This window comes from Lissotriton helveticus, chromosome 4_1, assembly GCF_964261635.1.
Source record: "Lissotriton helveticus chromosome 4_1, aLisHel1.1, whole genome shotgun sequence".
In the NCBI taxonomy this organism is placed as follows: domain Eukaryota; kingdom Metazoa; phylum Chordata; class Amphibia; order Caudata; family Salamandridae; genus Lissotriton; species Lissotriton helveticus.
Genome location: NC_136063.1, coordinates 2,139,607,782 through 2,139,634,324, shown reverse-complemented (window position 1 = coordinate 2,139,634,324; position 26,543 = coordinate 2,139,607,782).

Below are 26,543 nucleotides of genomic sequence, written 5' to 3'. Positions count from 1 at the left end.
CACACACTCCACGGACCTTGAAGTTGACGATTTATTTCAGTGCCATTCCCCCTTCCCCCTTTTTCTTGGCGTGTTCGGTGAAGCATTTTTTACGAGGTCTGGTCCGACCTCAAAGCACGCACCGGCTGTGAGAGAGAGCGCATTTCTTTTTAAAGGACAAATTGGTGAAAAAAAATAATAAAATGTATATATATATATATATATATATATATATATATATATATATATATATATATATATATATATATATCAATGCTCGAAGGTGTCCACCTTTGAGTAGCACGCGAACAGCAGCTTGGTTTATGTATAGGTGAGGACGGGGATCCACTCGTAGACGCCGCTCCGTACGGGATCTGCACGACGCGTTTCGAAGCTCCATATGCTTCTCTTCAGGGGCTTTAACGGAAGCGGTGTGCGCAACCGCCGACCCACTTCCCCATTTTATATATAACACACCCACCGATGGGAGGCTCAAATGAGACTGTGCATTCTGGGAAGTGTGGTCCGGGAAGCACACAATCAAGTCCTGTATGGACTCCACAAGTGGGCCCGTCCTCGATTCCAAGTACGACTGCTGCTTCACTTTCGTGACCCCCAGAATGCACAGTCTCATTTGAGCCTCCCATCGGTGGGTGTGTTATATATAAAATGGGGAAGTGGGTCGGCGGTTGCGCACACCGCTTCCGTTAAAGCCCCTGAAGAGAAGCATATGGAGCTTCGAAACGCGTCGGGCAGATCCCTTACGGAGAGGCGTCTACGAGTGGATCCCCTTCCTCACCTATACATAAACCAAGCTGCTGTTCGCGTGCTATTCAAAGGTGGACACCTTCGAGCATTGATATATATGTATGTGTGGAGGAGTGTGGCTCAATGGTTAGAGTGGCAGACCCTGATGCAGAGTTGTGGCCAGGGACCAGGGTTCGATTCCCGCCTCGGCGGGGTCTCGGGCTCAATTTCCTCGGACCTGTTAATTCTCGCCTCGGTGCCTATTCTAATCACGGGCCCCACGCTGCAACTCTGGGCTATAGCTTGCTTAGCCTCCACACTGGCCCCAACAGCGCTAAGGATGCCTGGCTTCACCCTGGGGGTGCCCAGGAGTGGACACTTCACAGGGAAAGCCAGGAGGGGTTCCACAGCGGTATGAGTATCAGTGCCAGGAAGCCGCATAGGCAACACCGCAAGGTGACTGTCTGGTGACAGTGCGCTCTATAAGTACCATGACATTTACATTTATATATATATACAAAAAGATGAGCCGCACTCTTCCTGAACGATTTCAAAGATAGGTTTTATTCACCCATTTGTTTCTCGCACTCCTACACGTTTCAAAATTTGCAGTTCTACTGCAAAGTTCGAAACGCATAGGAGTGCGAGAAACAAATGGGTGAATAAAACCTATCTTTGAAATCGTTCAGGAAGAGTGCGGCTCATCTTTTTGTTTTTGCTTAAACATAATTTGCGGAGTTATCCTCACGCCATTGCCGGCACCCGCTTTGCGTAAATATATATATATATATATATATATATATATATATATATATATATATATATATATATATATATATATATTCAATTCACCACAAGTATGCGCGCACTCAGGAAACAACCAGGCAAGCAGGCAAGTACGATACCATTTATGCCTGGTTTTTTCCTGAGTGCGCACTGACTTGTGGTGAATTGGATTAAGTTGCCGGGTACTCTGCCGGCTCTGCGCGCCACCTCCCAACGGTCTTGGCTTCCTGGAAGGAGTGTTTTCGTATTAGGATATCTATACTAATATAATAAAGAGAGAGCCCAAACTTTTGAGGCGGGTAATCTCAGGAACCACAGCACCAATCCCAATACCCAATTCAGCTTTGGAAAGGGCAGTTGCAGCAGAAGGACATAGGCTATGCAGACGCCCACCATATACATTTAAAAGGTAAAAGAACCGTGCCAGCAAAGTAGTCCCTTGTGGGCGTGTCTGCGTTGTGCTGTGGGTGTGTGCTGGGGGCGTGACAAACCCTGGGGGCGTGTGGTACGTTCCGCCCTTCATGCCATGTCTCATATCGTGTGCTGTGGGCGTGTGCTGGGGGCGTGGGCGTGTGCGGGGTGCTGGATTACAGGAAAAAAAAGCGAGCGTTGTGCCCAATATTTCATTGTTTTTTCTTCCCAGGTTCTATACATTTCAGCTCCGGGTGTCCACCCTGCTCCCTTTAAATCCCCTGCACCCCATAATCATAACCCACCCTTACTCCTTAAAATACCCCAACACCCTTAAACACTAACCCATCTTAACCCTATAAATATACCCTGTACCCCAAAACCCAAACATATCCCTAAACCCTAAAAATAACCCTGTACCCCAAAACCCAAACCTAGCCCTGAACCCTATAAATACCCCTGTACCTCAAAACCCAAACCTACACCTGAACCCTAAAAATACCCCTATACCCCAAAACCTAAACCTAGCCCTGAACCCTAAAAATACCCCTGTACCCCAAAACCCATACCTATCCCTAAACCCTAAAACTACCCCTGTAGGGGGCGTGGCTAGCAGCCGGCGATGGCGGCAGCCTAGAAGGAGAGCTCCGTGTTTGAAGCGGCTCCCAGATAAATCCGGACATTTATCCGTCGTCTAAAATTCCCAGGCGGGAAGGCAACGAAGCCCATGACCGGGCGGCAGCTAACCGAACCAGCGTGGCCTCAATCCGAGGTCGGGAACTACGGTTCTGACAATCCCCCGTGTGGGCCTATGTGAAGCATCCAGACCGGGGACCACAGTGAGCGGCACGCCTGGCAGGAAGTGGCCCGTCTCGGCATTGATTTACCGGAAGTGCCCGGCTACGAAGGGCGACGGCGGATGAGACTGGGGCATCCAGACGCCGTCGCTGGACATCAGGAGCCCGAGACTTCCTGGCGAGGGGTCCCTCTGAGGTGAGAGGGATATAATCCTGCACGCCCGACGTGAGCAAAGACCGGCGCGCAGAGCGGACACACAGAGACCGGCAACCGCCATCTTAGACAGCAGTTACCGAAGCGCCGGGGAAGGCGCCGGAGGACCCACGCGGCTTCATAGACCGCACTGCGACTCCCCACTGCCGACCGAGGGCGCATTAAGCGGCGGAGAGCGCGGATACCAGCCGGGCCTCGGGACACCCCCGCCGGGATTGGGTTCTGAGAGCTGGGAGACGTCCGCACGGAGTGCTCCTCCTGCGCCCGCTGGGATCTGCCTGGCAGTAACTCGGGCCCCCCCCACCAACGCCCAGGGGCCCAAGCAATAGACCCGACGGCCACGAATAAGGGGCGGCGCACGTGACGCTACAGGGGGGCGATAGGCAGCAGTCATCAGTTGCCTACCCCACAAATTAGTCCAAGAATTGACTGGTAGCCCCACGCCACCGCACCGCGGACGCCCTGTCCAGCCTGCTTTCGCTACGGGACGCAGCAACCAACCACCTCTCAAGAGTTACACCTCACTCCGGTACACAGCGTGAGCCCCAAGACGACCCCCGGGTGGCTGAGTGTGGAGGATAAGGAGGTACGGCGCCTACATAAAGTCCTGTCAGCCCGAGAGACGCTGAGATGGCCGGCAAGGGGCCTAAAAACGTGGCGGCGCAGTCGTGCCTGGACCGGTTCGCGTACGAGAAGCCCGGCTCTCCCTCGCAGGAAGCCAAATCACAATCGAGCAAGACGGCCGAAGTGACCAGTAGCAGGAAGGCGACCATTGACGACGTCATGCGAGCCCTCACACAGGTGCAGGCCACGGTGGGGTCAATCTCAGCCGAGATAACACTTATAAGGGCGGACTTTCACAAGATGACAGAGAAAGTGAATAATATGGAGGTGGTCACCAAATCCTTGGTTGAGGACGTGTCGGAGCTACAAATTAGCATGGAGCGCATCTCAAAAGAAAACAGGGAACTGCGCGACAAGCTCGATGACCAGGAAGGGCGCTCGAGACGGAACAACATCCGTATCATAGGTGTGCCAGAATCGGAAGACACAAGGGCGATGGACCTCTATGTTGAGAACCTAATCAAAGAGACTCTGAAACCCAAAGGCCTCTCCGCCTTCTTCACTGTGGAAAGGGCACACCGGGTACCGGGCGGGCGCCCTAAGACTGGAGCTAACCCCAGACCGATAAAAGCGAGACTCTTCAACTTCAGAGATCGGGACACCATCCTACAGGCAGCAAGGACCTCGCCTCCCATCAAGATCCAGAACGCGACACTTGCATTCTTTCCTGATTACACGGCCGAGGTGGCACGGAGGAGGAGAACCTTCTTTGAAGTGAAAAAAGAACTGAGAGCCAGAGAAATCCCATACTCTATGCTCTTCCCAGCCAAACTCAGGGTCGTGGCTGACAACAAGACTTGGTTTTTTGATTCCCCGGAGGTGGCGCGGGACTGGCTGGAGGGATGGAGGACGGCGGGCCTCCCTCGTCGCTCCAACAGACAGAATAAACACCGTACTGCAGGCTCCCGACAGAGCTCGCAAATCAACGTCGAAGACACAGAGCTCCCATCCCCGTTGGCCGAACATCATGAGGACAGTGCGGACGGAGAACAATGAATCTCTGCAATTATTTGATTGAACCGATGGAGACGAAGAATGGCAAGGCCGCCATGGACACTGGGTGGACGGGCCTCCGCAGCTGAGGAAGGGGGCCGCTGACCACGGAGGAACCTTCACCCCAGCGAGCAAGTACTATGTTATGGGTTGGGATCAGGCACTCTGCTGAGTTGGGGGGGCGGGCAGTTTGGAGTCCGTTGAGCAGGGGGGCTGGGAGGGGGGGAGTTGGGGGTAGGATGGGGTTTTGGTACTTAGTTTCTACACAGGGTCAAGATAGCTACGATGGGGCACACGAGCACAGAATGATAATGTTACGATACTGCACGCGGGGTCACCGCACGGGCCTCCTGGTCCTCCACGCGCGCATATCTTCCATCTACATACCCGACCATGATGGGAGAGGGCACTGATGTAGGGCAGGCGGCCCCGTTACACCTCATGTCTTGGAACGTGAGGGGTCTGGGTGATAAAATTAAACGAGGGCTGGTCCTGCAAAGTATAAAAAGATTAAACCCTGCCCTGGTCCTGCTACAAGAAACGCACCTCACCGGCACGGCCACAAAGGCCCTGGACAGGAAAGGCTACAGTATGATAGTTCACTCTGAGTTCACGAAGGGATCCCGGGGGACCGGGATATTAATTCACCGCTCATCCAGGTTCATAACCCAATCAATAGCAGTAGACACACAGGGGCGCTTCGCAGCGGTACATGGGCAGTGGGAGGGGAAGCCGCTTAACGTGGTGTCGGTATATATCCCGCCGGCACTACACACCATAGCCTTCCCGGAACTAGGGAGATTCTTATTAGACCTTCCAGAAGGGGATCTCGTCATGGGTGGGGACTTTAATGCAGTGGCACAGGACTCCCTAGACCGACACCCAGTGCGTACACAAACACCGGGACACTCCAAACTACATGACTTCATGGAAGCGCAGGGCTTAGTAGACATATGGAGGCGAGTCCACCCAGTTGACCGGCAGTACACATACTACTCGGCAGTCCACGACAGCCTATCGCGGATTGACTATTTTCTGACGTGGGGAGGGGGTCTCCTTACTTTCACTGACTCTCAGATTAGACCGCGAGGGGTTTCCGACCACTCCCCGCTGACACTGACACTGTCCAATCAGGAACGGACTTTCAGACGAGTCTACCCTATATACCCGGGTTACCTCAGGGAACCAGGCATAGCCAAGGCTTTGAAAAGTGATACACGCTCCTACCTCACCGAGAATGTGGGATCGGTGGCGTCGCCTACAATCCTGTGGGAGGCCTACAAAACAGTACTCCGCGGACAGGCGATTTCAGTGATCACACAGCACAAACGCACACAGCGTCAGGAACTGATGGGCCTAGAGGACCAGCTTGACAAGGCGACGCAGGACCACGAGGGGAACCCGACTAGGGACACCCAGCATGCGCTCCAACTAGCCCAGCAGCGTCATACCGACTTTCTGCGCCATAGAGTGAGGGAAAATATGTCAGCAACTGCGAGCAGGGTGTATGACGTAGGTGATAAAGCAGGGAAGCTTCTGGCGTGGCTGGAGAGGGCGCGGGGAGGTCAGAGGGCCATACTCCAACTGAAGGACCCTAGTGGTGAGATACAAACCAGTCCGGCACGGATAGTGGAACTCCTGGCGGACCATTTCCACTCCGTGTATTCCCCTGACTATGAGGTCACACGAGAGATGGCAGAGAGCTCTCTCATAGGAGTGCCGACCCGCGCTCTCTCCCCAGACCAACGGGATGAGCTTGACTCCGACCTGACGGCGGAAGAAATACAGATGGCCGTAACTGCACTACACCCGGGGAAGGCACTAGGCCCCAATGGTGTGCCGATAGAGTGGTACAAGCTCATGTCCGAAACGCTCTCCGCACCATTGCTCGATATGTTCCAGGAGTGTCGGGTACAGGGGCGATTGCCTCCTGACCAGCGCACGGCCACAATAGTCGCGATACCTAAGCCCGGCAAACCCCCTGAAGAGTGCGGATCATACCGCCCGATCTCCCTCCTTAACGCCGAAAGTAAAATTCTTGCGAAAGTGTTGGCCACCAGGCTACTGTCCCATCTAGCACACCTGATACACCCAGACCAGTCGGGCTTCATGCCACACCGGAGCACGGCGCTGAACTTGAGACGGCTACATGGGGTGCTGGCCCGAGCCCCGCAGTTGGAGGAACCGGCAGCGGTACTGTCACTAGATGCTAAAATGGCTTTTGACATGGTGGAGTGGCACTATCGTTTTGCGGTCCTGGAACACATGGGTATTGGCCCGACGTTCATATTATGGGTCAGACTACTGTACACCGATCCCGTGGCGCGGGTAACCGCGAACGGACATATTTCAAGGGAGTTTCCGCTGGCACGGGGCACGAGACAGGGATGCCCACTCTCGCCACTACTGTTCGCCCTAGTACTAGAACCCCTGGCCACGATTATCAGAACCACCCAGCTGCTGAAAGGCATACAGTGGGGAGGTGGCTGGGAGGATAGGGTGTCCCTGTACGCCGACGACATGCTCGTCTACCTCATGGACCTCGTGAACAGTATCCCGGTCTTACTGGCACTGTGCGAACGCCACGGTGCGGCTTCCGGTTACAAACTTAACTGGTCCAAGTCCGTACTCTATATGGTGCAGGGTGACCTTACAGCATTGCCTGAGGATTGCCAACTGCTCGTAGAACAAATCTCCTTTAAGTACCTAGGGATACAGATTACAAGGGACCACTCAACCTTCCTTGAACTGAATCTTAAGCCCCAACTAGACAGACTCAAATCAGACGTGCGCCTCTGGAGGAATCTCCCCTTGACACTTCTAGGTAGAGCTGCGCTCTTCAAAATGATGGCGCTACCTCGCTTCCTCTATGTTCTGGAGAATACGCCGGCGATGGTCCCCGTATCCTTCTTCCGCCAAGTGTCGGCACAACTGTCCGGCCTTCTGTGGGGAGACAAACCGGCCAGGGTGGCGCAGTTGAAATTGACTAGGGACTGGTATAGTGGGGGGATAGCCCTCCCAAACCTTGAAATGTACTACTGGGCCGCGCACCTCAAGGTGATCAACCAGTGGGTCCACGCAGCACAGGACGACCCTGCATATGAGGCGGATAGACGCCAACTGGGCATATCCACCCTTCTGGCCCCACTCTACAACAAAGGTATGGCGAGGAAGCTGAAAGGGCCTACCAAACACACGGTAGCCATCTGGCACAAAGCGCAAAGACGGCTGGGATGGGAGGGAGTGATTACTAAACTCACGCCACTATGGGATACCAAAGCCCTCGGTAACCTGCGCAGTTCAAAAGGGTTTGATCAATGGGATACCATTGGGATCTCTACGGTGGGCGACCTGTGGACAAGGGACGGCGTGCTCTCCTTTGCGACCCTGAGGGAGCAATACAACCTTGAGGTGACCGAAACATACAGATACATACAAATTAGGCACGCACTCTTGTCAGTGTTAGAACCAGGTGTTACCCTTCCGGAGTCGGCTCCGTTAGAGGACCGATTGCTTACGGATTACATGGAGTCAAGTGCAACCTCCCTCACTTACCGCAAACTGTTAAACAACCTGCCGGATCCCCTCGGGAAACTGAAGGAATACTGGGAGGACGAGATGGGGGACCTGGTCGAGGCGGACTGGAACGCAGCCCTGGCATCACCCAGGGAGGCAGGTATTTCCACCCGATTCAGGCTGGTCCAATTCAAGATACTACACAGGGTCTACTACACCCGCACGACACTATATAAAATACACAGAGCAGACCACCCGTATTGCCTGAGAAACTGTGGGGAGGAGGGTACATTGTTCCACACTATATGGACCTGTCCAAATATACGGGACTACTGGAGGCGTGTAACACGCACGATCAGTCAAACCCTCCGGAACCCGTTCACCCCTGATCCCAGAATCTGCCTTCTAAATGTGTGGGGCCCAACAGACTTATCACTACATGCGAAGAGTTGGGTGGTCATTGGCGTAATGATGGCAAAGCGTGATATTGCCAAAAACTGGGGGGCACTTGAGGCACCCACTCTGGCGCAATGGTGCAGAAATATGGACGTGCTTATGGTGACAGAGAGGGCAGTGTATCAACAGAGACATAATCCGCGCAAATGGAATAAAATCTGGACACCATGGAACACATATAGGGGGGACATTTGTGAGCCTCTCCCTGAGGAGGAGGATGAAGACAGTTCAGGGGATGAGGAGGATCTGGAGTGGGGGGGGGGAGGGAGGGATGGGACCCAGGTATAGAGTCTGTCACAAGGATTGGGAACTGTAAGTACAGGCGAGAGTGTTAATACCAGTAACTGCGTTCAGAGTGGCTAGAGGCCCATGGACACACCGATGTTGCATTGGACTACTGTGCCGGATCGTGAACTTTGACCCTTGAAGTAGCAAGTTTTAAGTTGGGGGGAGTTAAATGCAAAAGTTGCTCTATTGATCGTAAGCAGCTGAATGTTGACGCTGCTTTGCTGATTGAATAACTGTCATTTAATACCATGTGATGGCAACGAAAAAAAAAAATTAAAAAAAAAAAAAAACTACCCCTGTACCACATAACCCAAAACTATATCTGAACCCTTAAAATACCCAAAAACCCCAAAACATATACCTCAGTACCCCAAAACATATACCCCTATACCCATACTTACCTTATCCAAATACAAAACCCCCAAAACATATACCTCAGTACCCCAAAACATATACCCCTATACCCATACTTACCTTATCCAAATATAAAAAAAAATGCTTTTACCATTCATGCATGCAACAAATTTCGTTGTAAATGTATGCGTGGTAAAGCATATAAAATGTAATGCCATGCGTTATAATGGCATTGCAGAGTCATGGTACTTTCGTAATGGAAGTATGCGGAGTGATGGTATGCGGAAAGAAAGTTGCGGAATAATGGGTGTTTACCCTCCCCGGGTAAGTACATTGGTGGCACGGTGGCCCACATCTCCAGCAACATACTCATATTTGTTCACCACCGATTTGAAAATGCACAGGTCTCTCTCATTGATGGCCAGCACCGACATACTTTTAGACACACCTCCCGCCACAAGTTCTAGAATTGCGAACTTTAGAGCTGGGGAGCTACATTCGAATCTTGGCATTAGCTCAACATCCTGTTATTCCAGGCAAATCACTTTGTCTCCCCGTGCCTACCACAAATGAATGTGTTCTTCTGTAATGTAAACTGTGCTCATGCCATGTTGTCGAGTTCGCGCTATATAATATTGCACGGAAAAATAAAGTAGGGAAACTCGAGTTCACACACTACTGAACGTGCACTCTTAAGTGCATCAGCAGTGCACTGTGAATCGGAGAGTTTCACAGGCCTGTCACAGATAAGAAATACTATCAAAACGAAATCCTACAAAACAATATACTACTGGCCGGCAGCAGTTCATACCCGGACAACGTCGGGACGGGCTGCTAGTATATATATCTATATATATATATATATCTATATCTATATCTATATCTATATATATCTATATATTACCTACTGGCGGTCGCCAGTAGGTATATATAGTTAGGATTTTTTCTCTATGGGATTTTTGAAAATTCTATGTCTAATAACTTTGGCGTTTGTGGACGGAATTGGCTGAAATTTTCAGGACAATGGAACATTTTGTTTCTGAGCAGCCACTGAAAATTTGGGGGGGGTTCGTCTAGGGGGGGCTGAGAAAAAAGGGGGGTCCCAAAACGTGTTTTTCCCATGTTAATTTCCATAGGGCGGTTGGCCTCACTTTTAGCCCGAACGGCTGAATGGATTTGCACGAAACTTGGCAAAATTGTAGGGACTGTTAGCCCGATGTGCCTTTGCTAGGTCTCAAGATATGTGCTCCAGTGGATTTTGAGAAATTAACGTTCAAAAAAAGATATATATCTGTAAGCGCGCTCCGGGCAGCGCCCCGGTTCGCGTACCTGACGCGTAACGGAACTTCGCGAAGCGAAGCTGATTGGCTCTCCGGTGTCTGTCAACATTCTAAACAGTCCGGAGCGGCCGCCATCTTGTCTCTCGGTAGGATCGAGAGACAAGATGTGGTGAAAAACGAAGGGGAGAATGAAGGAAAGGGGGCAAGGTAGACCCCTCCTGACCCCCTAGGATTGATGAGGGGGATATTAAAGTGCCCCGCGGGGGAAAAAATAAAAAAATAAAAATTTTCGCAGTAGAGGCGCGTCCCGGTACGCGAACCGGGCAGCTCACCGGGCAGCTAACCGGGCAGCTAACCGGCAGCGTAGCTGTCAACATTGTAAACAGTCCGGAGCGGCCGCCATCTTGTTTCTCGGTAGGTTCGAGAGACAAGATGTGGTGAAAAACGAAGGGGGAAATGAAGGAAAGGGGGCAAGGTAAACCCCTCCTGACCCCCTAGGATTGATGAGGGGGATATTAAAGTCCCCCGCGGGGCAAAAAAAAAAAAATTTGCGATTTTTCGCGGTAGAGGCGCTGCCCGGTACGCGAACCGGGCAGCTAACCGGCAGCGTAACGGGAGTCCGCCATCTTGTGTTTTTGGAGCGTCCGGTTCGTGTACCGGGTAGCGTCCCGGTAAGCGTAACAAGAGAAACAGTAAAAAAAAAAATAATGGAATAGAATATCAAGAAAACTTTGAAAAATTGTAGGGACTGTTTGTTTGATGTGCCTTTGCAAGGCCTCAAGATATGTGCACGTGTGGATTTTGGCTAATTAAGGTTAAAAAAGATATATATATCTGTAAGCGTGCTCCGGCGCGCTTACGTTACGGGTTTTGTTTGCGCTGCAGAGCCGATACGTCACGGTTATGCGACGTGTCATGAGGCGTCTCACGTGGCTACGTGATACGTCACGTAATAAAGAATATATTTTACAGATATAGATATTAGCTTTTAAAAATCCAATGAAATTCACTGAAAAAACCATAGGTTATAGACCATATATAGTTAGGAATTAGCATTTACAAAACCTTGAAAATTCACTGAAAAAACCATAGGTTATAGACCATATATAGTTAGGAATTAGCATTTAAAAAACCTTTTTTTACTCACACAAAACCATTGAAATTCCATATATAGTTAGTTAGTTGCACTAACTATATATCGCGCACCCGCAATCCACTGCTGATCATGTCACATATTACATCATTCATGACATGGTCAGTGACATCACTGATGACATCACTGATGACATCTCAAATGACAGCGGAAGTATACGTGTCTGGACGAAGGATTTAGTAGGTGCATGACTGAATGTATGAGTGAGTGATTAAATGTGTCTCACTTTGCGGGGCAAAAAAAAAACAAAATAATAATAATCGAACGGCTGAATGGATTTGCACGAAACTTGGCAAAATATTAGGGACTGGTAGCCCGATGTGCCTTTGCTAGGTCTCAATATATGTGCTCCAGTGGATTTTGAGAAATTAACGTTCAAAAAAAGATATATATCTGTAACAGCGCTCCGCTTCGCGTACTTTTCGCGTTACGGAGCTTTGCGAAGCTGATTGGTTCTCCGGCGTCTGTCAACATTCCAAACAGTCCGTAGCGGCCGCCATCTTGTCTCTCGGTAGGATTGAGAGACAAGAGGAGGCCAAAGCGAAGGGGGAAATGACCATAAGGGGGCATAGTAGATCCTTCCTGACCTCTTAGGTTTGATGTACCATTTTGTCAAGTTTGGTGTAATTCCGTTCAGCCATTCAGGCTGTAGACGTATGTAAATGTCCTATGGAAAATTGCATGGGGAAAACACATTTGAAAGTGTTGAAATTTAGAACCAATTAAAATGTTACTTTGGTTTTGTATTTGTGTGTGATGAAAGTTAATTGGTTATGTATATATGTCAAATGAGAGGAAACCACAGCCATTTTGTGATACTACTGTCTGAGGTACATTTGTGAGGAATTTTTGGTGGTGAATTTCTGGTGTTTGATTTACACAGTACTAACACTTCTGCTACTTTTAAAAAGGTGAGTTGTTAATTTGTAAGGGGAACTATGTTGTACACTTGAAGATAATTTGAAAAATGTTTTCTGTTATTTATTTGCAGTCCTTCTGTTATACTAAATACTTGATAAAGTTAGTTTTATATTATGTATTACTAAAAACGATAAATGAAAGTGATTATTTTTTTCTGCAATTTACAGCAAGCAATTTCAAAATAAAATGGCTCACAATGAAGAGACCATGGCAATTTCTTTTGAATTGTCCACTACATTGATTGAAATTGAGAGCACCAATAATGAAATATTGTCACAAGGAGGACATGACTTGTATGATTCCATTAGATTGATTGAAATGGACAGCACCAAGAATGAAATATTGTCACAAGGAGATGACTTGAATGATTCCACTACATTGATTGAAATTGAGAGCACCAATAATGAAATATTGTCACAAGGAGGAGATGACTTGTATGATTCCATTAGATTGATTGAAATGGACAGCACCAATAATGAAATATTGTCACAAGGAGGAGATGACTTGAATGATTCCACTACATTGATTGAAATTGACAGCACCAATAATGAAATATTGTCACACGGAGGAGATGACTTGAATGATTTTTTTGATCAATCTCTTGATGGCGAATTTATCGAGTGTTTGGAGACCATAGAGTTACAAGAATCATCATTGGAGACTTTTAATGAGGACATTGCTGATGAGGACATGTTACTAGTTCTTTCAAATTTAGAAAATTCTGAAGAATAAATTTATATTTAGAAATCAAAAATTGTTTGAGACATTATTCATTTTTATTTTTAATTTATGAGGTTGTAGCGAAGTGATTGTAGTATAAAATGAGACTTATAGTATAGAGTGCAACATTTTTATGTTACATGGTAAGTTTACTCATATTTACTTCCCTTCTGCCACTATATTATCTCCAATGTGTATTTGACATCTCTTCTTCATCTCCGGCCTCCTTTCTCTCACTGTGTGTCTCCGATGCATCTTATCGCTGCTATTTTGTGTAATTACAGAAGAGAGTAAAATAAAATAGTTCGGAACGTGAAAAGGGGGCAAAGTAGAGTACTCCTCACCCCCTAGGCCTTTTTAGGCGGTCCCAAAAGGATCAGTTTCTGCTTTCCTGAGAGATTATGGTATGAGTTCCATATACCACAATAACTTGCATTACAACATGCAAGATATCTATCTCCTATTACCAACTTTTGGAGATATTCGCGCTAAGCGCGAATATCTCCAAAAAGTAACACCTGCCCTGAGCAGTTCTTAGCCATGTTATCCAATGGGAGGTGGATAACATGGCTAAGAGCATTAGCTCGGTAATGCATGAATATCGCTGAGTTTTTAGCGATATTCATGCATTGCGGCCGTTTATTATCGCATTTGCGATAAACCTTGATAATAGCAAGGTTTATCTTCGATAATTTCTGACGATGCTTAGTGGTAAAAAATTGGTTGGTAAGCATCGTTAGCGATAAATATCGCTTAACTTTGGTAATATGCCCCAACGTCTGTTAACGTTTGATTCGAAGGAAATGAGGAAGTGTTGAAAAACATTGTCTGCGCCATCTTGCCTTTTTTGAAATGCCACACTTTTGTCGTGCACGGCAGCCATTTTAGATGTCTTGACCAGACCCACTCTCTGCACGCTGTCGATTCGTAGCATGGCTCCTCACCCACGCAAGCATCTTCCCTAGGCACTGGTCACCACCGCTCTCTGTCTTATGCATGGGCAATAAACCTCCCCCCATCTGCGCTGCTCTTCCCTGAGAATCACACTCTGTGCCCGCCCGACACCTCCCTTTCGCCCTATTCACTACCGCACCCTCTGACACTCCTCTTTCTCTGTGTCCGATTGTCCAGGCTATCAGCTAGCCCTGCAGATGTAGTTTATGGCCCCAGCTGTAAAGAATCACCCCTCTTCAAAGGAGTTATAGTAGATCAAGGCATACACCCGATGAGATCCGTCACACCACACGTGTTCCTACTATCTGAAAACCATCCTGTATTGTGATTGGGGAGGGGACCGAGCCTGAAGCGGAAGATTCCAGGAATGACTCTTTGTACATCAAAGTTTTTACAATTATGTGTCACATTAAAAATATATAGCACTCCAACAAAGTAGTAGGAATATAAAACTTTAATAACATATAAATATATACAAGAAAACAAAAACAGTAAAAACATTTAAACAACGAAGAGACCGTGGCAATTTCTTTTGAATTATCCAATAGATTTATTGAAATTGACAGCACCAATAATGAAATATTCTTGTCAGTAGCGGTCTGTTGTGCGAATAGTTCCAAGGCAGCAGAACGCGCTGAAATCTAGATGGCACGAAAGTGATGTCTAGTAAGTTGCCGCCCAGCAAAAAACGGCGTGGGGCGCCGCGGGGGTGAGTGAGTCCAGTAGGCACCACAGCTATTCTTACCGGCATTGCAGAATTACTGCTGGGGACAATGCCTGTGCTGTAGCAGGGTCACAGCAGAAACAAAAAGGATTCTGTTGAAGATGTTGTTGGTTTTCAATTTGAAAACAGTTCTGGTGTCAACTGCTATGCTAATGTAGTGGTTAATGTTTTGTTTTCTCTGGAAAATGTAAAAGAGGGGGAGGCAGTCCAAAGTTCCGTTAAAAGGGCAAAGGAAAGGATCGGTGGTTTGAACTATCAGTCAAAAAGGGGAGGGGGTGCAATAATTTTTCCTACCGGGTCACACTGTGCTTTCACCGGAAGTGAGGTCAGCAGGATTCTAGTAATTCAAAGTGAGGCTGGCGCCAGCATGGGAGCGCCGACGTCCCGCGGATACAGTTTTGTCACTCCACGGGCGATCATGGCAGTCATTCCCCATCGGGGGTCGGAGACTCCCGCGGCTCCTCTAGAAGCTTCAAGGTCGTGGAGGACTACGGTGGTGGAGTCAACCAGTGACCGGGCCATTTCTTTATGCTGGGCCCGCTCTTGCCAGGTCGACCGCCATTTTGAGAGTTCGGCAGCTACCGGCGATCGCGGGGTCACATGAGCGGACGGGCTCCACCCTGCCGGGCGAGACGTTGCAGCATGGCCACAGTGGAAGAACCCTTTTCCGGGCGCCTGGAGCGCTGAGGGTGCAGCTGGGAAGCCTCCACCTGGGGAGGCGGGAGAGGCCTGTTCGCACCGTCTCTCCCTCCCAGTGCACCCCACGGCGTCTCGCTTGAGATTTGTTATGGCCGGACCAGGCGATGAGGACGAGGGGGGGGGGGGTCGGAGGCATGTGCAAGACATCCCCCCCCAGTGTTGTCGCAGCCATTATAAAAGAAAGAAGTGTCCCGTCCGTCTTCGGGCCGGGCTTCCAGTGGATGTCGGCCGGACGCCCCTGGCTCTGGCCCCATGAACGGGTTTCTTGGTTTATCGGCTGCAGCCGGATCCCGTCGGCCTCGGCCCCCCGACCGTTGGTGGCCGGACCGGAAGAGCATGTGGCGGGACTACCTGCAACTCTCAAGGGCCACCGCGGCCGGACTGGGAGAGAGAGGGGAGGGTCGAGGAGACATTCCCCCCCCCTGCAACTGTTCAGCGTTGTAAAGGCAATCCCCTGGCCGGGTCCCGCTGGCCTCGGCCTCTCCTCCGGCTACACCCTACGTTAGGATCTCCTGGCCGAGGCGTGGCAGCAGGACCTGCCTTATATGGGCTGCTCCCGGCTGGGCGTAGCCGGAACCCTGCCCCACCTTGGAAGTTTCCAGAGTGGGAGCGGATGTTCTACTGACTTGCATTTTCCCTAGTCTATCGATTTTTTTGGCGTGGCAGGCGGTGGGACAGCGAGGGGTGATTTGGTTTCTCTTACTGTTTTTCTGGTCTCTCACCACTGGCATATTTTAACGTTTTCTTGTTTCTAGGACATTAATAGGTTTTATCATTACGTTATGTTATCGTTTCTTTGTTCGTTGTTTAATAAAAGTTCATGTTCATCATTGGCCTACTGATTTTCGTTTTCCTATTTTTTTCTTTCCAGGTTGTTTCATGGTAAAGTTTCTGTTAACAGGATACAGTGATCACTTCGTTATTATTGCATATGTCCTTTTCACTAGGGGTGCTCTCTGGTCGGGCCAGATGACGTATCTCTAGTAAATGGTCCGGGTGAAAAAGGTGCATCAATCAGTGGGGAGTAGATAGGCATGACAGATTACAACGGGGGAGAAAGGTCCGCATTACGTACCCTTTCACTACTTGCAAAGATTTTCCTACGTTTATTTGCAAACAGGGAATACCTCCAAAAAGAACTAATTCCCAAACAGTCAATGTTCGGACAATCAATCAATCAATGAGGAATGAAATAGGTACGACGTGTTAAAGGCTTGCGTTACCTACCCTTCACTATCTGCAAAGGGAGAGAGAATATTCCTATTCTTCCTCGTTTGCAGGTAGAGAAGATCCTTAAGAGAATTAACTTCGAACAATTCAATGCTCGATTGAAACAATCAACAAGGGGTACTGTGAACACAAATGAACGCCGCTTATGTACATACGCATTGCTATTTTCAACAGGTTGTTCCTAATGTTTCTATTTTAGCGAGGTCAAAAAGAGATCCCATTAGTGGCCTACTGATTTTGCTCGATTCCTTTTGTTTTTTTACACGATTTTTCGCTATCTGCAAAGACTAAACAGAGTATTGCGACTCTGTGCTTGTTTGTAAATAGAGAATGAACCAAAGAGAACAATCAATCAAATGGAGAGAGAAGCAGGCACGACGGATTACAAAGGGGGCAAAGGGCTGCGTTAACTACCCTTCACTATCTGCAAAGAGAGAGTACTCCTAATAGAAATGAGGGGTGGGGGGCAGCATTCAAAGCAGATCAGTGTGCATAAACACGAAAATGTTTTTACTTACCACGTACTTGACATTCGACAGCTTATGATATTTGCTATTAAAAAACCATTGAAATTCACTGAAAAAACCATAGGTTATAGACCATATATAGTTAGGAATTAGCATTTACAAAACCTTATTTTACTCACACAAAACCATTGAAATTCCATATATAGTTAGTTGCACTAACTATATACCGCGCACCCGCAATCCACTGCTGATCATGTCACATATTACATCATTCATGACATGGTCAGTGACATCACTGATGACATCACTGATGACATCTCAAATGACATCACTGATGAGATCACTGATGACATCATCCAGTGACTGTGTGTTTCTGTAAAGTTTAAATATGTTTTACATATTGAAGAATGAGTAGATGTATAAGTGTCTGGACGAAGGATTTAGTAGGTGCATGACTGAATGTATGAGTGAGTGATTAAATGTGTCTCACTGAGTGCATGGGTTAGTGACTAAACTGTCTTAATTTGTGCATCATTATGTCTGTTGTTCTGTAAACTGCTGCATGTGTTGATCAGTAGCTATATGATTAACTATATGGGTTATTGATTGATTGTCCAAGTATTTGTATAGGAGACTGAGTGTGTGTGTGGCTGGCTGGGAGGTGTGTGACTCTGTGCAGATCAATGTGTACTTGTATCAATGATTGTATAAGAAAGTAAGTATGTGTTAGTATATGTTTGAAAATGTAAGGTGCTCTATGTTTAACTGTATAGACAAGAAAATGGAAGTGTGATTGATTCTTTACAGGACTGACTAGGTGTGTGAGTAACTCCATGGATGAGTGGCAGAGTGTAAGTGTCTGTATAGGTGTATGAGTGCATATGATAGTGTTGTAAAGATGAGTGATTGTATGTATGAATGATTGTATGGGTGAATGAGTGAATGTGTGTGTGGACGTAGGAATCAGTGAGTACGTATGTAGTAACTAGTATTGGTGTGTCAATGGTTTCAAAAATTATACTCTGTATTTAACACTGGGTGAAACAGAGGTTATATTAAAACGTGAGGAGATGCATTGTATTGTCACATGAATGATATCATCAGTGATGTGGTCATTGATGTCAAATGAGATGTCCTCAGTGATCTCATCAGTGATGTCATTTGAGATGTCATCAGTGATGTCATCAGTGATGTCACTGACCATGTCATGAATGATGTAATATGTGACATGATCAGCAGTGGATTGCGGGTGCGCGATATATAGTTAGTGCAACTAACTATATATGGAATTTCAATGGTTTTGTGTGAGTAAAATAAGGTTTTTTAAATGCTAATTCCTAACTATATATGGTGTATAACCTGTGGTTTTTTCAGTGAATATATAGATATATATTCAAACATCAAAAGGTGCCTGTAAGGGAAAGGCCCACAGCAGGTAGGTTATAGCTTGATTCTTTATTGGAGGTTGCCGCATGAAGAAAACGAACAGCTGTCGCTCAAATCGCCCCAAATTCCGACGCGTTTCATGCTCACCGCATTTCATCAGGGACTAAGGCTTTGAACTGCGGGAAGGCAAACTGTTTCCTTAGCACCTGCATTAAATCAAAGTCCCCGCCTCAGTGGGCGTAGCCAGTCTCATGGCCTTCTGGTACTTGTGGTGCCCTTCTCTTACCACAGTGGGTCGTGTGCCTTCTGCAGTTTATTCAAACTATTAAAATCCAAGTGGGTTGCGGCATACTGTTTGTATTTGCAAAATTCACCTTAACTCCCCCAATTCCGCTCCTTGCTCCAAAATGCCATTGTGTTGTTTTACACAACCGCTGGTCTGTTCGCACAGCGGGGCCTCTTCCGCACCTCAGGCAGGCCTCCAAACATTCAAACATCAAAATGTGCCTGTAAGGGAAGGGCCCACAGCAGGTAGGTTATAGCTTGATTCTTTACTGGAGGTTGCCGCATGAAGAAAACAAACAGCTGTCGCTCAAATTGCCCCAAAGTCCGACGCGTTTCATGCTCACCGCATTTCATCAGGGACTAAGGCTTTGAACTGCGGGAAGGCAAACTATTTCCTGAGCACCTGCATTAAATCAAAGTCCCCGCCTCAGTGGGCATAGCCAGTCTCATGGCCTTCTGGTACTTGTGGTGCCCTTCTCTTACCACAGTGGGTCGTGTGCCTTCTGCAGTTTATTCAAATATATATATATATATATATATATATTTACAGATATATACATATATATATATATATATATATTACCTACTGGCGGTCGCCAGTAGGTATATATAGTTAGGATTTTTTCTCTATGGGATTTTTGAAAATTCTATGTCTAATAACTTTGGCGTTTGTGGACGGAATTGGCTGAAATTTTCAGGAAAATGGAACATTTTGTTTCCGAGCAGCCCCTGAAAATGTGGGGGGGTTTCGTCAAGGGGGGGCCGAGAAAAAAGGGGGGTCCCAAAACGTGTTTTTAACATTGAGTTTTCCATAGGGCGGTTGGCCTCACTTTTAGCCCGAACGGCTGAATGGATTTGCACGAAACTTGGCAAAATTGTAGGGACTGGTAGCCCGATGTGCCTTTGCTAGGTCTCAATATATGTGCTCCAGTGGATTTTGAGAAATTAACGTTCAAAAAAAGATATATATCTGTAACAGCGGACCGGGCAGCGCTCCAGTTCGCGTACTTTTCGCGTTACGGAGCTTTGTGAAGCGAAGCTGATTGGTTCTCCGGCGTCTGTAAACATTCCAAACAGTCCGTAGCGGCCGCCATCTTGTCTCTCGGTAGGATCGAGAGACAAGAGGAGGCCAAAGCGAAGGGGCAAATGACCATAAGGGGGCATAGTAGATCCTCGCTGACCCCCTAGGTTTGATGTGGAGGTTTTAAAAGGGCCCCGCGGGGCAAAAAAAATAAATAATAATAATAATCGAACGGCTGAATGGATTTGTACGAAACTTGGCAAAATATTAGGGACTGGTAGCCCGATGTGCCTTTGCTAGGTTTCAATATATGTGCTCCAGTGGATTTTGAGAAATTAACGTTCAAAAAAAGATATATATCTGTAACAGCGCTCCGCTTCGCGTACTTTTCGCGTTACGGAGCTTTGCGAAGGTGATTGGTTCTCCGGCGTCTGTAAACATTCCAAACAGTCCGTAGCGGCCGCCATCTTGTCTCTCGGTAGGATCGAGAGACAAGAGGAGGCCAAAGCGAAGGGGCAAATGACCATAAGGGGGCATAGTAGATCCTCCCTGACCTCTTAGGTTTGATGTACCATTTTGCCAAGTTTGGTGTAATTCCGTTCAGCCATTCAGGCTGTAGACGTATCTAAATGTCCTATGGAAAATTGCATGGGGAAAACACATTTGAAAGTGTTGAAATTTAGAACCAATTAAAATGTTACTTTGGTTTTGTATTTGTGTGTGATGAAAGTTAATTGGTTATGTATATATCTAAAATGAGAGGAAACCACAGCCATTTTGTGATACTACTGTCTGAGGTACATTTGTGAGGAATTTTTGGTGCTCAATTTCTGGTGTTTGGTTTACACAGTACTAACACTTCTCCTACTTTTAAAAAGGTGAGTTGTTAATTTGTAAGGGGAACTATGTTGTACACTTTAAGATAATTAGAAAAATGTTTTCTGTTATTTATTTACAGTCCTTCTGTTATACTAAATACTAAAAACGATAAATGAAAGTGATTATTTTTTTCTGCAATTTACAGCAAGCAATTTCAAAATAAAATGGCTCACAATGAAGAGACCGTGGCAATTTCTTTTGAATTATCCACTACATTTATTGAAATTGACAGCACCAATAATGAAGTATTCTCACAAGGAGGAGATGACTTGAATGATTTTTTGGATCAATCTCTTGATGGCGAATTTATCGAATGTTTGGAGACCATAGAGTTACAAGAATCATCATTGCAGACTTTTCATGAGGAGATTCCAGATGAGATGATTGAAGAGGAAATTCCTGATGAGGACATGTTACTAGTTCTTTCAAATTTTGAAAATTCAGAAGAATAAATTTATATTTAGAAATACAAAAATTGTTTGAGACATTATTCATTTTTATTTTTAATTTATGAGGTTGTAGCGAAGTGATTGTAGTATAAAATGAGACTTATAGTATAGAGTGGAACATTTATATGTTACATGGTAAGTTTACTCATATTTACTTCCCTTCTCCCACTATATTATCTCCAATGTGTATTTGACATCTCTTCTTCATCTCCGGCCTCCTTTCTCTCACTGTCTGTCTCTGATGCATCTTATCGCTGCCATTTTGTGTAATTACAGAAGAGAGTAAAATAAAATAGTTCGGAATGTGAAAAGGGGGCAAAGTAGAGTACCCCTCACCCCCTAGGCCTTCTCAGGCGGTCCCAAAAGGATCAGTTTCTGCTTTCCTGAGAGATTATGGTATGAGTTCCATATACCACAATAACTTGCATTACAACATGCAAGATATCTATCTCCTATTACCAACTTTTGGAGATATTCGCGCTAAGCGCGAATATCTCCAAAAACTAACACCTGCCCTGAGCAGTTCTTAGCCATGTTATCCAATGGGAGGTGGATAACATGGCTAAGAGCATTAGCTCGGTAATGCATGAATATCGCTGACTTTTTAGCGATATTCATGCATTGCGGCCGTTTTTTATCGCATTTGCGATAAACCTTGATAATAGCAAGGTTTATCTTCGATAATTTCTGACGATGCTTAGCGGTAAAAAATTCGTTGCTAAGTATCGTTAGCGATAAATATCGCTTAACTTTGGCAATATGCACCAACGTCTGTTAACGTTCGATTCGAAGGAAATGAGGAAGTGTTGAAAAACATTGTCTGCGCCATCTTGCCTTTTTTGAAATGCCACACTTTTGTTGTGCACGGCAGCCATTTTAGATGCCTTGACCAGACCCACTCTCTGCACGCTGTCGATTCGTAGCATGGCTCCCCACCCTCGCAAGCATCTTCCCCAGGCACTGCTCACCCCCGCTCTCTGTCTTATGCATGGGCAATAAACCTCCCCCCATCTGCGCTGCTCTTCCCTGAGAATCACACTCTGTGCCCGCCCGACACCTCCCTTTCGCCCTATTCACTACCGCACCCTCTGACACTCCTCTTCCTCTGTGTCCGATTGTCCAGGCCGGTCCTAGGCTATCAGCTAGCCCTGCAGATGTAGTTTATGGCCCCAGCTGTAAAGAATCACCCCTCTTCAAAGGAGTTATAGTAGATCAAGGCCCACACCCGATGAGATCCGTCACACCACACGTGTTCATACTATCTGAAAACCATCCTGTATTGTGATTGGGGAGGGGACCGAGCCTGAAGCGGAAGATTCCAGGGATGACTCTTTGTACATCAAAGTTTTTACAATTATGTGTCACATTAAAAATATATAGCACTCCAACAAAGTAGTAGGAATATAAAACTTTAATAACTTATAAATATATACAACAAAACAAAAACAGTAAAAACATTTAAACAACGAAGAGACCGTGGCAATTTCTTTTGAATTATCCACTACATTTATTGAAATTGACAGCACCAATAATGAAATATTCTCACAAGGAGGAGATGACTTGAATGATTTTTTTGATCAATGTCTTGATGGCGAATTTATCGAATGTTTGGAGACCATAGAGTTACAAGAATCATCATTGCAGACTTTTCATGAGGAAATTCCTGATGAGATGATTGAAGAGGAAATTCCTGATGAGGACATGTTACTAGTTCTTTCAAATTATGAAAATTCAGAAGATGTTGCCTGGGTGCCGCACTGATTTGGGTATCCGGCGTGGGGCGTCCCGGGGGGTGGGTTGTCAGTAGCGGTCTGTTGTGCGAATAGTTCCAAGGCAGCAGAAAGCGCTGAAATCTGGATGTCACGAAGGTGATGTCTAGTAAGTTGCCGCCCAGCAAATAACTGCGTGGGGCGCCGCGGGGGGGGGGGGAGGCAGTCCAAAGTTCTGTTAAAAGGGCAAAGGAAAGGATCGGTGGTTTGAACCATCAGTCAAAAAGGGGAGGGGGTGCAACAATTTTTCCTACCGGGTCACACTGTGCTTTCACCGGAACTGAGGTCTGCAGGATTCTAGTCATTCAAACTGAGGCTGGCGCCAGCATGGGAGCACCGACGTCCCGCGGCTACAGTTTCGTCACTCCACGGTCGATCATGGCAGTCATTCCCCATCGGGGGTGTCTGCGGGGGTCGGGGACTCCCGCGGCTCCTCTAGAATCTTCAAGGTCGTGGAGGACTACGGTGGTGGAGTCAACCAGTGACCGGGCCATTTCTTTATGCTGGGCCCGCTCTTGCCAGGTCGACCGCCATTTTGAGAGTTCGGTAGCTACTGGCGATCGCGGGGTCAAATGAGCGGACGGGCTCCACCCTGCCGGGCGAGACATTGCAGCATCGCCACAGTGGAAGAACCCTTTTCCGGGCGCCTGGAGCGCTGAGGGTGCAGCTGGGAAGCCTCCACCTGGGGAGGCGGGAGAGGCCTGTTCGCACCGTCTCTCCCTCCCAGTGCACCCCACGGCGTCTCGCTTGAGATTTGTTATGGCCGGACCAGGCGATGAGGACGAGAGGGGGGGGGTCGGAGGCATGTGCAAGACATCCCCCCCCAGGGTTGTTGCAGCAATTATTCAAGAAAGAAGAAATGTCCCGTCCGTCATTGGGCCGGACCTCCGGTGGATGGCGGCCGGACGCCCTTTGCTCTGGCCCCATGAACGGGTTCCTTGGCTCATCGGCTGCAGCCGGATCCCGTCGGCCCCAGCCCCCGGCCGTTGGTGGCCGGACCGGGAGAGAGTGTGGAGGGACAACCTGCAACTCTCAAGGGCCACCGCGGCCGGACTGGGAGAGAGAGGGGAGGGTCGAGGACACGGACATTCCCCCCCCTGAAACTCTCCAGTGTTGTCAATCCCCCTGGCCGGGTCCCGCTGGCCTCGGCCTCTCCTCCGGCTACACCCTACGTGATGATCTCCTGGCCGAGGCGTGGCAGCAGGACCCGCCTTATATGTGTTGCTTCCGGCTGGGCGTAGCCGAAAACCTGTTGCCCTTTGGAAGTTTCTAGAATGGGGCGGATGTCTGCTGACTTCTATCTTTCCCAGTTTGCCGTTATTTGGCCGTGGCAGGCGGTGGGACAGACACGTTTTGGGGCAGTGAGGGGCGATGTTTTCAGGTTTCTTATTACGGGCTTACTTCTAACGTTTCTAGTTTCTAGGACAATAATAGGTTTTATCATTACGTATTGTTATCGTTTCTTTGTTTGTTATTTAATAAAAAGTTCATCAGTGGCCTACTGATTTTCGTTTTCCTATTCTTTTCTTTCCAGGTTGTTTCATGCTAAAGTTTCTGTTAACAGGATACAGTGATCACTTCGTTATTATTGCATATGTCCTTTTCACTAGGGGTGCTCTCTGGTCGGGCCAGATGACCTATCTCTAGTAAATGGTCCGGGTGAAACAGGTGCATCAATCAGTGGGGAGTAGATAGGCATGACAGATTACAACGGGGGAGAAAGGTCCGCATTACGTACCCTTTCACTACTTGCAAAGATTTTCCTACGTTTATTTGCAAACAGGGAATACCTCAAAAAAGAACTAATTCCCAAACAGTCAATGTTCGGACAATCAATCAATCAATGAGGAATGAAATAGGTACGACGTGTTAAAGGCTTGCGTTACCTACCCTTCACCATCTGCAAAGGGAGAGAGAATATTCCTATTCTTCCTCGTTTGCAGGCAGAGAAGATCCTTAAGAGAACCAACTTCGAACAATTCAATGCTCGATTCAAACAATCAACAAGGGGTACTGTGAACACAAATGAACGCCGCTTATGTACATACACATTGCTATTTTCAACAGGTTGTTCCTAATGTTTCTATTTTAGCGAGGTCAAAAAGAGATCCCATTAGTGGCCTACTGATTTTGCTTGATTCCTTTTGTTTTTTTACACGATTTTTCGCTATCTGCAAAGACTAAACAGAGTATTGCGACTCTGTGCTTGTTTGTAAATAGAGAATGAACCAAAGAGAACAATCAATCAAATGGAGAGAGAAGCAGGCACGACGGATTACAACGGGGGCAAAGGCCTGCGTTAACTACCCTTCACTATCTGCAAAGAGAGAGTACTCCTAATAGAAATGAGGGGTGGGGGGCAGCATTCAAAGCAGATCAGTGTGCATAAACACGAAAATGTTTTTACTTACCACGTACTTGACATTCGACAGCTTATGATATTTGCTATTAAAAAACCATTGAAATTCACTGAAAAAACCATAGGTTATAGACCATATATAGTTAGGAATTAGCATTTACAAAACCTTGAAAATTCACTGAAAAAACCATAGGTTATAGACCATATATAGTTAGGAATTAGCATTTACAAAACCTTGAAAATTCACTGAAAAAACCATAGGTTATAGACCATATATCGTTAGGAATTAGCATTTAAAAAACCTTATTTTACTCACACAAAACCATTGAAATTCCATATATAGTTAGTTGCACTAACTATATATCGCGCACCCGCAATCCACTGCTGATGATGTCACATATTACATCATTCATGACATGGTCAGTGACATCACTGATGACATCACTGATGACATCTCAAATGACATCACTGATGACATCACTGATGACAACATCCAGTGACTGTATGTTTCTGTAAAGTTAAAATGTGTCTTACATATTGAAGAATGAGTGGAAGTATAAGTGTCTGGACAAAGGATTTAGTAGGTGAATGACTGAATGTATGAGTGAGTGATTAAATGTGTCTCACTGAGTGCATGGGTTAGTGACTAAAGTGTCTTAATTTGTGCATCATTATGTCTGTTGTTCTGTAAACTGCTGCATGTGTTGATCAGTAGCTATATGATTAACTATATGGGTTACTGATTGATTGTCCAAGTATTTGTATGGGAGACTGAGTGTGTGTGTGGCTGGCTGGGAGGTGTGTGACTCTGTGCAGATCAATGTGTACTTGTATCAATGATTGTATAACAAGGTAAGTATGTGTTAGTATATGTTTGAAAATGTAAGGTGCTCTATGTTTAACTGTATAGACAAGAAAATGGAAGTGTCATTGATTCTTTACAGGACTGACTAGGTGTGTGAGTAACTCCATGGATGAGTGGCAGACTGTGAGTGTCTGTATAGGTGTATGAGTGCATATGATAGTGTTGTAAAGATGAGTGATTGTATGTATGAATGATTGTATGGGTGAATGAGTGAAGG